At 38.5% G+C, this 15284-nt stretch overlaps 1 pseudogene; it reads right to left on the reverse strand.

The window, feature by feature from the left end:
- Positions 1-4623: 4623 nt before the first annotated feature.
- On the reverse strand, positions 4624-8222 carry LOC118575410 (annotated as a pseudogene).
- Positions 8223-15284: the final 7062 nt, after the last annotated feature.

Here is a 15284-nt window from a genome sequence, read left to right on the forward strand (position 1 = left end):
CAAAATGGACAAGCAGGACACAAAAGAAAGGACTGTCAATCCATGCCAACACAAGGTAGGAAAGCTCTTTAGAAAATCCCACTTATAGGTGATTCTGTCAGAAATGCCAGACCTATAGGCCAAATATGGATGCCCTAATGTTTCAGAGGAACCCTGGGTGACTGTCCAGGCAGTGAGCTGTTTCTGTCATTTCTCACATTTCATGGAACTCACTGGTTTGCACTTCCTGCTTACTTAGTTAATATTATTTCCTTCTTGGGTCTCTGAGCGAGACAAAGAATAGATAGTTATAGTTTTCCATGTTAATAAATTAAGAACAGAAACTCACTAAAGAGATGTAAAGTAGATAAGTTTGAAAGGCATCAAAAGATAGTATTTGGTTAGAAATTCAAGTTAGAATAGAAAGTGAATTAGGTACATTTTGGGCTCACCAAAATAGCATAGATAATGGAGTATTTTTCCTGAATTTGTCAAGAGCATATTGACTAGAAATTGTTGATGTATTTATGGCTTGTATATATTGTATATTGTTATTGTACTTATTGTATATAATTTTTATTATATTATATATAAACTATTTTATTTTAGACAAAAAAAGGTAGAAATGTGGTGACATTTTATTTGTGCTGTGACAAATGGAGCGTGCCTGAAAATCAGAAGGAAGAGCTACAAGTAATTAACTACAGAGGTCTGGAGGTCTGTAGAGACAGACAGCAAGTGAAAGAGCTGGGTAGATAGAGGAAGTGATAAGGTAGAGTAGAGAGTGGAGCTTACTCTCATTGATGTAGGATTTCTCCAATTAGTTGCTTTCAGCTTTTATTGTATTATCTGGCTCCAGGATTTCTTTATTAATAAGATCATTGAGTTATTTATGTTACACTCCCCTATTGTGGACCATCCTGCAGTCAAAATTCTGGGTTTGTTTTGCTGTGTGAAGATGCATGATACAATGTGCTAACCTGGCATTTTCTGTGAGTTTTCACTTGAAAGCTCCTTAGAAGATCTAGAATAATTTATGTTTATCTCCCAACACTGCCAAATGGAATAAGAAAAGAGAAAATAAGAACAAGAAATGAAGCAAGGGGTGTTCAGGTCCTGTAATTATAAGAAGTAATATGATATATTGTTGTCCTGACTTTTTTCACCAACTCTAAGAGTAAAGGTAGCAGAGGATGATTGACCTTCAATGTGTGTATACAGATATCTGATGTCTGAGCATGATTTTTGTAAGTGAATCACAAGCTATTCCTATTACACTAACCAGTATAAAGTCATGAGAATAATTCTTTAGATGGATGCATGTTGGTGTATAAAGTGATGGAAACAGATCAAGCCAGCAGTACCTCACAATTTAAGCTTTCTACCAGAAGTTTTCAGAATTCCAGGATCATAATATGAAATAGTTCATACAGTGAATTTAAACTCTAGGAGAAATCATAGCTCAGCTAATTCCGACCACACAGTCTTTATTTCTAATATTTGTGTGTTGTTCTGTATGGGTGCACTTGAGCATGCAGGTGCAAATTTACATGTTTGTATATTTTAATTTTGAGCAGATATGTGATGTCAGCTGATCTAACCCTATGAAGTATTATTTGATTCAGAGTATTTCAATATTCCCAGCATACATAACCAGTCTGTGTTGTGTACAGGCTAGCCAATGATTTCATGGAATCATCTTGCCTCTGCCCTTCAGGCGTATACTTCCACCATCACTCTTGTTTTTACATGAATACTAGGGATCTCATCACAAATCCCTATTTTTTTCATTAGGTACTTGATCCTCTGAGACAACTTCCATGAAACCTTACTGCACATACAATTTCAACAAGAATATCTCCTACTTATGGTGATATTTTATTTGTGCTGAAATGAGATTTTATTTGTATGTTAATAAGGTTGCCTGGAGATCAGAGGTCAAAGCCATTAAGCAGAAGTCTGGCAGTGGTAGAACATGCCCTTAATCTAATCAGATGGAAGGCAGAGTCTCTATGTATTCAAGGACACAGCCAAGCATGGTGACACACTCCTTTAATCCCAGTAACAACCATAGAGATCTGGAGGTCTTATAGACAGGTGACTAGACAGGCAGTGATGAGGATGTCATGTGGCTGGGTTTAGAGCAAATAAGAAGGCAGAACAGAAAGGCAATAAAAAGACTGGAAGAAGGTCTCTCTCTCGAGGGAAGCAATGGCAGCAAGTGGTAAGCTAAAGGAAGTCATGACTCTTGCTCTGATCTCTTAGGCTTTAACTCTGTATTTGCTTCTGTGTTTCTTATTTACTAAGACCATTTTGAATTTCATCTACAACTACCAAGATCTTTGTTATATGACAAAGGGCAAACATTCTTGTTATTATACTTCAGAGGCCATGAGGTCCTTGTGCTCACAGATAAGTTCTTGGGAAACCAAGAATACTAAACTTTCAGGGTTGCCTCTTCAATGGAAGAGACTTGTTATTCACCAAGAATGTTGGGACTGGATGTAATTAGGAGAAAGGTGACCTCTGATATTTGTAGGGCCAGGATACACCTGACTCCCACAGACTTTCATGTTTCTTTCAATCCCTCTACTTAGAATTTAGATTGGGAAATATTTCTCAGTTAGTAGAACAAATATTTGTTGAAGAGATCTTTTTTATTTGTAAAATGTTTCAATGTTAACATGTCTTAAGCTTTGTTGTACACACTGCAATAAGTTACCAAATGAAAACTTTCCCCCAATCTTGTGCTGGCCTTAAACATGCCTAAAATAAAGTGCCAAGTATCAACCTCTAGAAATTTGAACTAACAATGGCTATTGATTTGTACTGTCCTGGATTTTATTCTTGCCTCAAGTACATCTTATTCTGGAGGCCCTGGTGTTTGCAAACACCCCCACTATATACCTTGAGGAAAAACCTGAATTCACATACAAACAGCTGTCTTTGTACATCAGTATTAAAATGTATAAATTGATTGATAGTGTCACTGTTAAATCTAATAAGTAACATATAAAGAAACAGAAAAATTGAAGGTACATCAAATTTTACATATCAAGTATAAAGAATTCATACAGATATATTCTATAACATTAATTAAAAATCAGTTACATTGGTTTGTGCTGGGAAATATCAAATTTCACAACACATTGTTTTGTTGCAGGAGGAACCTTAAGGCAGCACATTTGAGATGGAAGATTTTATTCTTACATATGTAATATGCATTCAGAGTTTTGAATCATTTGGAAGATTCACTGAAAAATAATGTCTGACTTGCTGATAAAAAACATTTTCAAGGGTCTGGCAAGATGGTTCAGAGGTTAAGAGCATTGACTGCTCCTCCAGAGGACCTGAGTTCAATTCCCAGCAACCACATAGTGGCTCACAGCCACCTATAATGAAATATGTTGCCCTCTTCTGGTGTGCAGGCATAGATGCAGGCAGAATATTGTATACATAATAAAGATATAAATCTTTAAAAAAATTTCAAGGTATATTACAGTGTTTAAACTCATGGTGCTAAAAATGAAGCATAATTGTGTCAAGACTCCTAAGAGCAAGTAGGACAGAGAGTGCATTACACAACTTCAATTTCTGGGTAAGTTTTTAATTATGGAATGTGCAATTACCAAAAGACATTAACATAATAAAAATAAATGGAGGGAATTGAAGAAGTGTCAAAACAAGATATTGGATCATAAGATTTCTATATGCATTCACTCTATTCTATTCATTCTATATGCATGACTATTTCCAGTTGTCCCTGTCAAATAATATTTCATAGCATTAAACTGGATGTAACTTTCAAGATGTACAGATCCTGACACAAGAATAGAATCATCCTAAGGAGAAGTTAGTTTTATGTAACAAGATAGTCACCAAACACATAAAGAGAACATGAACATAATTGCTCTTGTTAGTGTAGCATGATCATAGTAATTTTTTTCTGAAATCTTAATTTTACATAAGTATTTTATTTAGCTTTTGTAGATTATAATGTGTTACCAAAAACTTGACAAACACATGCAAACAGAATCTGAGTGAGTGTTTTCATGCAGTTGACTAAACATAAAATCACATACTCAAATTTCAACACAAAAATTCATACATGAACACCAACATTCTTCTGTGATGGTTGTCCACAATATGCATATGAATCTCAGGCATGAGGGATTAATCAAGAACCATATATTGTGCTTCAGGTTTTTTGTTTTTGTTTTTTTAATGGTCTCATAATGTCTATATTCAGACTCACAAATTTCAAGGGGCTAATTGAATTTCAGGAGGCCAAATAATGTTGCACAGAGCCACTCCTAGGAAGTAGGAACAACTCCAGCTTGAATAGGATTGTGAGAATGACAATGCTTAGCTGACATGCTACTGTTAATAAATGGAGGTCAGTGATCTTCAGGGTTATCCATAATCTCCTAGGAGTCTGGGTGACATGTTCTCAAACATACTTGAAAAAGCAGTTACCATGCATTACCTTCTGGAGAATCCAACCATATGGCTGCAGTTCCTAGGCTTACATTAATGCTTGCCAAAGCTTGCCATATTGGGCTTTCAATCCCCATTGGCATTGGGAGGGGAGAATTTTTCATGAAGGCCCAATAGGCAGTGGTTGTTTTTAATCATATCAGGTTCTTATAAATTTTTCATCCTGGGAACAAAGTGGCTAGATACTATAGAATAGTGGCTCATGAGCAGAAAAGACTCACAGCTGGGAAACACCCAGAGATGACTATGGATGTGTTTATCAGGAGCTATCTGGGATTATTCAAGAACACCAGAAACAGTTGAAATAGAAAGGTGATTAAATAAAAGAAAGTAAATATACTCAACTCAAGAAGGATAGTCTTGATAGCCCCATAGTCAGTGAAATATTTTGGGGAAGTTTTGATAGCAGGCATGTCTTTCATTCTCTTCTTGTGCCTATACAGGGTAAAAACAGTTGATATGGTGTCCCAGACCATGAGTCTCCCCTACACAGCATCAAAGAGAGACAGGGACACAGCACACAGAATTTGCCAGTTTTGTCAGGACAAAAAGATCAGCAGCCACAGTCGTATATATGTATGTTTCTATCTCCCAATTTTCAAGTCATGTGGAGGAGATTTTAAGTACTAATGATGTTATTCAGAATGCAACAAATGCATATGAAGAAACCATTGTGCTTGAATGTTTTGTATCTAATCTCTGCCCACCAGGAATCCTTGTCTGATGGTAATGACCTGGAAAATACTCATGAAGCTGCTACTTCAAATACATGTACTGGTGACTATTTTGTGAAGATAGAAGAGGAGCTTGCATCCAAAATCAGTTACACACACTTTCAGTCCAAAAGCTTCCACCAGCTGTAGCACTCCTTTACACAGCAGAGTTAAGAAATTGGCAACAATCAAATAATTTGGTATTCAGTCTATGGAGTTCAGCTTGAACCTTATGTCTTAAAGCAGTAGGTAAGTGTAGAAGATAGAAGAATTGTGCAGAAGTCCAAAAACAGTCTGTGATTGTTGAAGCAATTCCTTCCAGTCATCCCATCATTTTCTGGTTTCTGAACATGAGATTTAATTTCTGTCCCAACAAAACCCCACATTCTCCATCCACAAAATTTCTGTAATAAATAATGATTGCTTGTAACATAGGGAAGGTTTGAAGATGTTTATGTGGGTTTCAAAGTATGCACCATTCATACAGAGCTGCCTCAGAAACAGGAGACTTGATAATTCTTGCATTCTTTAGTCTGTGAGCAGAGCACAAAAGTGACTTTACCAAGCCTAGAGAAACTGACTTTGGCAGAGACAGATTAGGGACTTGTAAACTCATGCTCTGATTATACTTACAACAAAGGCTTGAACTTGGAAGAATGGTAATTCAGAAAATAGGCAAAGTTACAATGCAATGCCCTGATTGCTGCTTAGATCAGATCTTCAAATGCAGTTTACAACATTTCCTTTGTGCTTTCACATAAATGCTCACCCTACTGCAGCTGGAGTTATCCCCAGTCTTTCCTGGACTGGCAGCCTCTCAGACTCAAATATCTCTTGGAAGCTCATAATAATTTAACTGCTTGGCCATTAGCTCAGGCCTACCACTGTCTAGCTTTTACACTTAAACTTAGCCCAATTTCTATTAATCTATACCTTGACATGTGGCTCTTGGCTTACCCGTATCTTACACGATGCTACTCTTTATGGCATCTGGCAGCGTCTCTCCCCCTCAGCCCTCTTCCACCTAGCATTCTCCTATCTCTTTTTTTCTCCTATTTACCTATCCCATTCTTCCTTCCGGGCTACTGGTCACTCAGCCTTTTGTTTATCAATCAATCATAACAACATATATTTGCAGCATATAGGATATCCCACATCACCCTACAATGCTGGGGCTTTGAGCTCACTTTTGCTTCATGTGTGAACATGAATGTGAAGTTCTATGTTCAGGTCACTATAAGTCATGGGTGTATATTTCCAGCAACTCACAGATACTATAATGTGATAGTAATTTGACCCATAGTGAATCATGTCCAACCTTGAGGTAATGCCTTGATGCTTATGTGATTTCAGATAGCAATTACTAGATCTATGTGAAGAATATAAGTGCAATATATCACAGAACTCTTAAAAATCATGTTATATATTTTGTACAATAATACAAATACATTTTAAAATATTGTGTGTGTAATAGAAACAATCTGTCATCAATCTCAGATCACATATACAAATCTTAATGAATACCAGTAGAATATAAAAGTATTGACTATTAATAGTAGAGAATATTCTAATATATAAGAAATATGTTATGTGAAAAATGAAAATTAATTTTATAAACTAGAAATAGTTCAATGTAAATTTCATTAGATTATTTATTATGGTCACTTTCAGTTTACAGGCTAATTTTAGAATGTCAAAAATTTTAACACATCCATCTTCTATATACCTAGACTCATCACTGTGGTGATATTGTGTTCCCCAAAATATTGTGCGCCCTAATAAATTTATCTGGGGTCAGAGAACAGAACAGCCACTAGATATAAAGGCCAGAAAATGGTGGCACACATGCCTTTAATCTAACATTCCAGAGGCAGAAATCTGTCAGGATCTCTGAGTTCAAGGTCACACTGGAAACAGCCAGGCATGGTGACTCACACCTTTAATTCCAGGAAGTAATGGTATGCTCCTTGGGTTGAATGCTGGAGGGTGAGGCACATGTTGCTGGACCCATGTCGACTACCTAGTAGTCATCAAGGTCAAAAATTTCATCGTCTCCTCCTTGTTGTTCCATTCCCTGGAAATCTGCTCGGTACTGCAAGATACCTCCAATTCCACATGCTTAGTTAGTGTAACCCCAAGGTATTTTACATCATTTGTGGCTATTGTAAAGAGTGATGGATTTCCTTCTCAGCCTGTTTGTCTATTGTATATAGGAGGGCAAATCAAATTGAACATGCTGACATTAACCCGCACACCTATGAACATATAATTATTGACAAAGAAGCCAAAAATGTACAATGGAAAAAAGAAAGCATATTCAACAAATGGTGTTGGCATAACTGGATGTCAATGTGTAGAAGACTGCAAATAGATCCATATCTGTCACCTTGCACAAAGCTTAAGTCCAATTGGATCAAAGACATCAACATAAATCCAGTTACTCTGAACCTGATAGAAGAGAAAGTAGGAAGTACTCTTGAATGCATTGCCATGGGAGATCACTCTCTAATTATCTGGGAAATGCAAATCAAAACGATTCTGAGATACCACCTTACACCTGTCAGAGTGGCTAAGATCAGCAGCACTGGGGTCGTCCGCCATCTTCTTGACTTCTCCTTCCTAAGGGCCCAATCCTGGGTGGTAGGGGCTGCCCCTCTCTGGCAGCGGCAGCCCCCAGCAGTGGCTCTGACATAGGACACTGGCTCCCTCTCCCTCAGTCATCCTCTTTTGTTCTACTCATTCAGATTCTTCTTAATTGAAAGATTGAAGCCTTTTAGGAGATTGGGAGATCAACTTAAACCACGTTTTTCTTTACTCAATGAGTCTTGTCACTATAGAACACATTAATATTTGCAGAATTCAGCAACATAAAGTGTCTAGAACAACATGCATCTTTACTGACTAACACTATTCCTCAGGGGTGTCTCTCCTTCCTTTACAATTTTGGCATACACACAGTTTCAATCCACAATCCCATTTGATAGGGCCACTTACCCAAACTCTTGACACAGGATTTCCCTTATGATCTTTCATTGTGGGATGTCATTCTGTATGCAGTGAATATGTGCTGCTCCCATTGCTTAATAAATAAAGCAGCATTGGCCTATGGCATGGCAGAATAGAGCCAGGTGGGATATCCAAGAGAGATAGAGAAGAAAAGCAAGGTTGCAGCAGAAGTTGTGAGCTGCTGCCAGGAGAAGCAAGATATGAGAGAACAGGAAATGACACAAAGCCATGTTGCACCATATAGATAAATAGGAATGGATTGAGTTAAGTTGAAAGAGCTAGCTAACAAGAAGCCTGTCATAGGCCATACAGTTTTTAATTCATACAAGCCTCTGAATGGTTATTTTATAAGCAGCTGTGGATAGGATAGATTCATCCCCAAAATAGGACTGGGCAGAACCACAGCAGCTTTTGGATACATATGATTTAGCAGGAATTCCCACCAAATCCTAAGAAAGCTTTTAAAAAGAGTTTTAAAATGGAGTGAAGAGCAGCTTCCTGGTTGTATCTCCAGGTTACCAATGATAGAGAGATGCCTCAGCATGAAGGCTTCAGTATGGCATCTTCATGCATGTGGGCTTGACCTACAGCATTCCAGATTCTCACCACAGTACAGAGGTGGCTCCAAGTCATACAGTGCTTAGAGTGGTGGATTTGACTATTAATGGTACAGACAAAAAAAAGGGGTTTTCTGGGCTACAGACTGCTTGAAGGAGGCATAGACCCACTGCTTCCTAGAGTTGGTGCAAAACATACATGTGCCAGGTTAAAAAGCCAAGAGCTCTAAGACAACATAAAGAGATTAAGGGGATACAAATTGGAGAGGAAGTAGTCAAGCTCTCCCTATTTGCAGATGACATGATACTATAAATGAGTGACCCCAAAAATTCAACCAAGGAACTGATAAAGCTAATACAAACCTTCAGCAACATTGCAGGATACAAGATCAGCTAAAAAAAAAAGCAGTAGCCCTCCTATATACAATAGACAAACAGGCTGAGAAGGAATTTAGAGATACATCACCCTTTACAATAGCCACAAATGATGTAAAATATCTTGTGGTTACGCTAACTAAGCATGTGAAGGACCTATGTGCCAAGAACTTTAAGTTCCTGAAAAAAGAAATGGAAGAAGATGTCAGAAAATGGAAAGATCTCCCATGCTCATGGATAGGCAGGATTAACATAGTAAAAATGGCGATCTTACCAAAAACAATCTACAGATTCAACACAATCCCCATCAAATTATGAACACAATTCTTCACAGAACTGGAAAGAATAATACTCAACTTCATGTGGAAAAGCAAAAAAAACCAGGATAGCCAAAAGAATCCTGTACAATAAAACAACCTCTGTAGGCATCATGATTCCTGGCCTCAAGATCTGCTATAGAGCTACTGTAATAAAAACAGCTTGGTATTGGCATAAAAACCGACAAGTGGGCCAATGGAATCGAATTAAAGACACTGACATTAACCCGCACACCTAAAAACAAAAATGTAAAATGGAAAAAAGAAAGCATCTTCAACAAATGGTGCTGGCATATCTGGATGTCACTGTGTAGAAGGCTGCAAATAGATCCATATCTGTCACCATGCACAAAATATAAGTCAAAGTGGATCAAAGAACTCCACATAAATCCAGTTACTCTGAACCTCATAGAAGAGAAAGTGGGAAGTACTCTTGAATGCATTGGCACCAGAGATCACTTTCTAAATATAACACCAGTAGCACAGACACTGAGAGAAACAATCAACTGGACCTGTTGAAACTGAGAAGCTTTTGTAGAGCAAAGGACACAGACAACAAGACAATGTGACAGCCTACAGAATGGGAAAAGTTCTTCACCAGCCCCACATCTGACAGAGGGCTGATATCCAGAATATATAAAGAACTCAAGAAATTTGACATCAAAATACCCAACAGTCCAATTAAGAAATGGGCTATAGAACTAAACAGAGAATTCTCCACAGAGGAAGTTCAAATGGCTGAAAGACATTTAGTGAATTGCTCAACATCCCTAATTATCTGGGAAATGCAAACCTAAACTACTCTGAGATACCACCTTACACCTGTCATAATGGCTAAGATCAAAAACACAGAAGACAGCTTATGTTGGAGAGGATGTGGAGCAAGGGGAACTCTCCTCCACTGCTGGTGGGAATACAAGCTTGTACAGCCACTTTGGCAATCAATATGGTCCTTCCTTTGAAAATTGGGCATCCATCTTCCCCAAGACCCAGCTATAGCACTCTTGGGCATATTCCCAAGGAATGCTCAATCATACCACAAGGGCATTTGCTCATCTATGTTCGTATCAGATTTGTTTATAATAGCCAGAACCGGGAAACAACCTAGATGCCCTTCAACTGAAGAATGAATAAAGAAAATATGGTACATATACACAATGGAGTACTACTCAGCAGAGAAAATCAATGACATCATGAGGTTTGCAGGCAAATAGACAGATCTAGAAAAAGTCATCCTGAGTGAGGTAACCCAGACTCAGAAGGACAAACATGGTATGTACTCACTCATAGGAGGATACTAGATGTAAAAGAAAGATTACTAGACTGCTACACATCTCCAGGGAGGCTACCTAGAAAACGGGACGCTAGGAAAACACAAGGATCACCCAATGACAGAGAAATGGATGAGAACCATATGAACAACCTGGACAACAGTGGGAGTAATGAAGGGCAAGATTTGAGGGAAAGAAAGTATAGGGGAGCAGGAGATCCCAGCTGGATCAAGCACAGAAAGGGAGAACAAGGAATAACAGACCATGATAAATGAAGACCACATGAGAACAGGAATAGGCAGAGTGCTCGAGAGGTCCCCAGAAATCCATAATGATATATCCTCTGTAGACTGCTGTCAATGGTCGAGAGAAAGCCTGATCTGACCTAGTCTGGTGATCAGATGACTAAACACCCTAACAGTCGTCTTGGAACTCTCATCCAATAACTGATGGAAGTGGATGCAAAGATCCTCAGCCAAGCCCCAGTTGGATCTCCAGGTGTCCAACTATTGAGAAAGAGAAGGGACTGTAAGAGCTTGAATTATTGAATCCAAGATTGCAAAAAGCACAGGGACAAATAGCCAATCAATTGGAAGCACATGAATTGTGAACGAATGGCTGAGGAGCCCCCAGCTAGATCAGGCCCTCTGGATAAGTGAGACAATTGAATAGATTGATCTGTTTGGGAGGCACCCAGTCTGCAGGACCAGGACCTGTCCTTAGTTCATGAGCTGCCTGTTTGGAACCTTGGGCTTACACAGGGACTCTTTGCTCAGTCTCAAAGGAGGGGACAGGACTTGCCTGTACTGAATCCACCAGGTTTAAATGAATGCCATGGGTGTCTTGGTCCTGGAGAACATGGGAATGAAGGGGAGTGGCTGGGGGGAATGTGGGTGTGGTGGGGGCGAGAAGTGGGGGGACAGGGGAACCCGTGGCTGATTTATAAAGTTAAAACACATAAAAAAAGCCAAGAGGTTTGGAATAAGCAGTGAAGTCTGCTGCTTCGGTCATAGCCACACTGCAGTTCAAAACAATGGTCAGAAAGTGTATAAAATCATGAAATATATATAGTTTTAAAATAATAAAATAAATCCCATAAAAAAAGAAGAATAAAATAATAAAAAGCCAAATAAAGATGGAAATTCCTAGGGCATCCTCCCTCCTTCAATAAATGACATTAGTCATTCAAAAAAAGAAGAAGAAGAAGAAGAAGAAGAAGAAGAAGAAGAAGAAGAAGAAGAAGAAGAAGAGGTCATGATGTATCACATGCTTGTTAGCTTCCCTAATTTGCCCAATAGCCATTAAACCAATCCCTGAATAGGTATCTACTGTTGAATGCAAATATTTTAAATTGTCACATTTTACAATATGAGTAATATGTATTTGCTATAAATGGTTGGGAAGATGGTCTCAGAATTTTCCTCTAAGGGGGGCACAAGCAAATACAGTGGGCACATATCACTTTGTTTAACAAACTGTTTAACAATGTTCCGGGAAAGGCCAAATTGTTTTCTAAAATTTCTGCTGTTGTGCTAATGAATGGCATGCGACTGAGCCAATTCTACCTGGGACAAGGTGATCATTTGTGTTAATTTTTCAGCTGATGCATTATCATCAGATAGAGGGGCAAGAAGATTTTAATGAGCCATAAAATGAACCACAAACATGACAACTTTCTTTGATAAATGGCATCTTGAAATTGCTGAAACATTTAAACGTGATCATTATTAGTCCCAATGCAGGAAACAGTCTCTGTAACTTGAAGAGCTCTAAAATATCTGTACACAAATTAAGTGAGCTATTTATAAAAAGCTGGAAAACCATAGCTGCAGCTCAAAATTATACTACCAGAACTGGCGTTGGAGCTGTTTGAGCTACACAACCTTTACCATGAATGACATAAACAGCTCTTCCATTGGAGAAACCATCAGTAAAAACCAGCATAGCTGGGAAATATAAAGGAATGATTGGGGCAAATTGAAACAATTGATCAGATAAAATATAATGATCAATTTGGCTCTAAATCTGAGCAAAAACAATTACCCAAGAATCATTAATTTAAAATACTCAATCAACTTGTTGTTTAGTAAATGGAACTCAGATCACAATTGTTCTCTACCAAAATATCACTTAGAAACTATCCAACTTTTCTGTAATAAACAAGTTACTGCTTCATAAGAGTTCAACCATAGGACTGGGGACACAGCTAGGTGCAACCACAATAATGGCCCATTTTACCATAACAAAGCTGTTGGAGTATGCCATGTAGGAAGCACATAGATTTCCCATGGTTTTTCATAGTCAGCACAGCATACTTGCTGATGTTGAATGACACGTTCCACCTGAGTCAGTACTTGTCTAGCAGCATCTATAAGATACCTAGGTGAAACTAGGATCATCATTTCCCTTAAGAATCTCACTGAGTGGATCAAAATCTGCCATAGACAACTTCCAATAGGCCATAGTCACTGAATATACACCAATAATTATTGAAAATCATTCTTGGAGGAGGTGAAAATGGGGAGTGGGTGGGTGGGAAGGCTGGGGTGTGGGATGAGGGAGGACAGCAGAATCCATGGTTGATATGTAAAATGAATAGGAAATCTCTTAATAAAAGAAAAGGAAATACAATAATTCAAAGTATGCAAGCTATCTTTTCTAATTTCCATTTTCTGAGAATTCATTTCCTTAGGATACAATATATGTTCTGAATACTTAAAATGTAGCTGTCTTTGCACTTTCTCTGGAGCAATTAATAATCCTGCATGGACAAGGCCCTGCTGAAGCTGTAAATATGTGGCAAGCAAAGCTCTGTCATTTTTATAGGCAAGCATAAGAGTATCAATATAATGCAGTGCATCCCTCTGGGCAAACTTCTTTGATTTACACTCATTATCCCAGTGTTTCCCCCTCTTGAATCCACAACAGGTAATCTCCTCCTGAAAGGCAAGCTTTGGCCATCTGTTGACAATCCCTGAGAGGCAAGGCTTCTATCAGTCTCTGGGAACATTTGAAATCTTTGCACATCCTCCCCTCCCCTAGCTGCTTCTCTAACACTAGTTGCAGGTGAGATGCATAATTACGGATGAGAATAGGCCATGTTCCAGGAGAGTAGTGTCCTGGCACACCAATTTGAGTAGCTGTTGCCTTGCTTGCTGACCTTGACCTTGATGTCCTCCCTATGCTGATTCCCTGTTGGTCTCCACCTTTCGAAATGCTTAAGGGAAGTTCCTTGTTTGTGTATCCTGCATCTGGGCACAAACAACTTATATGCAAGTGAAATATTTTGGGGAAGTTTTGATAGCAGGCATGTCTTTCATTCTCTTCTTGTGCCTATACAGGGTAAAAAGAGTTGATTCGGTGTCCCAGACCATGAGTCTCCCCTACACAGCATCAAAGAGAGGCAGGGACACAGCACACAGAATTTGCCAGTTTTGTCAGTACAAAAAGAGCAGCAGCCACAGTCTTATATACATATGTTTCTATCTCCCAATTTTCAAGTCATGTGGAGGAGATTTTAAGTACTAATGATGTTATTCAGAATGCAACAAATGCATATGAAGAAACCATTGTGCTTGAATGTTTTGTATCTAATCTCTGCCCACCAGGAATCCTTGTGTGATGGTAATGGCCTGGAAAATACTCATGAAGCTCTTACTTCAAATACATGTACTGGTGACTATTTTGTGAAGATATAGGAGGAGCTTACATCAAAAATCAGTTACACACACTTTCAGTCCAAAAGCTTCCACCAGCTGTAGCACTCCTTTACACAGCAGAGTTAAGAAATTGGCAACAATCAAATAATTTGGTATTCAGTCTATGGAGTTCAGCTTGAACCTTATGTCCTAAAGCAGTAGGTAAGTGTAGAAGATAGAAGAATTGTGCAGAAGTCCAAAAACAGTCTGTGATTGTTGGAGCAATTCCTTCCAGTCATCCCATCATTTTCTGGTTTCTGAACATGAGATTTAATTTCTGTCCCAACAAAACCCCACATTCTCCATCCACAAAATTTCTGTAATAAATAATGATTGCTTGTAACATAGGGAAGGTTTGAAGATGTTTATGTGGGTTTCAAAGTATGCACCATTCATACAGAGCTGCCTCAGAAACAGGAGACTTGATAATTCTTGCATTCTTTAGTCTGTGAGCAGTTCATGAAAGTGACTTTACCAAGCCTAGAGAAACTGACTTTGGCAGAGACAGATTAGGGATTTGTAAACTCATGCTCTGATTATACTTACAACAAAGGCTTGAACCTGGATGAATGGCAATTGAGAAAATAGGCAAAGTTACAATGCAGTGCCCTGATTGCTGCTTAGATCACATCTTCAAATGCAGTTTACAACATTTCCTTTGTGCTTTCACATAAATGCTCACCCTACTGCAGCTGGAGTTATCTCCAGTCTTTCCTGGACCGGCAGCCTCTCAGACTCAAATAATCTCTTTGAAGCTCATATTAATTTAACTGCTTGGCCATTAGCTCAGGCCTACCACTGTCTAGCGTTTACACTTAAACTCAGCCCAATTTCTATTAATCTATACCTTGACGTGTGGCTCCTGGCTTAC

This window comes from Onychomys torridus, unplaced genomic scaffold (assembly GCF_903995425.1).
Source record: "Onychomys torridus unplaced genomic scaffold, mOncTor1.1, whole genome shotgun sequence".
NCBI classification, from domain to species: domain Eukaryota; kingdom Metazoa; phylum Chordata; class Mammalia; order Rodentia; family Cricetidae; genus Onychomys; species Onychomys torridus.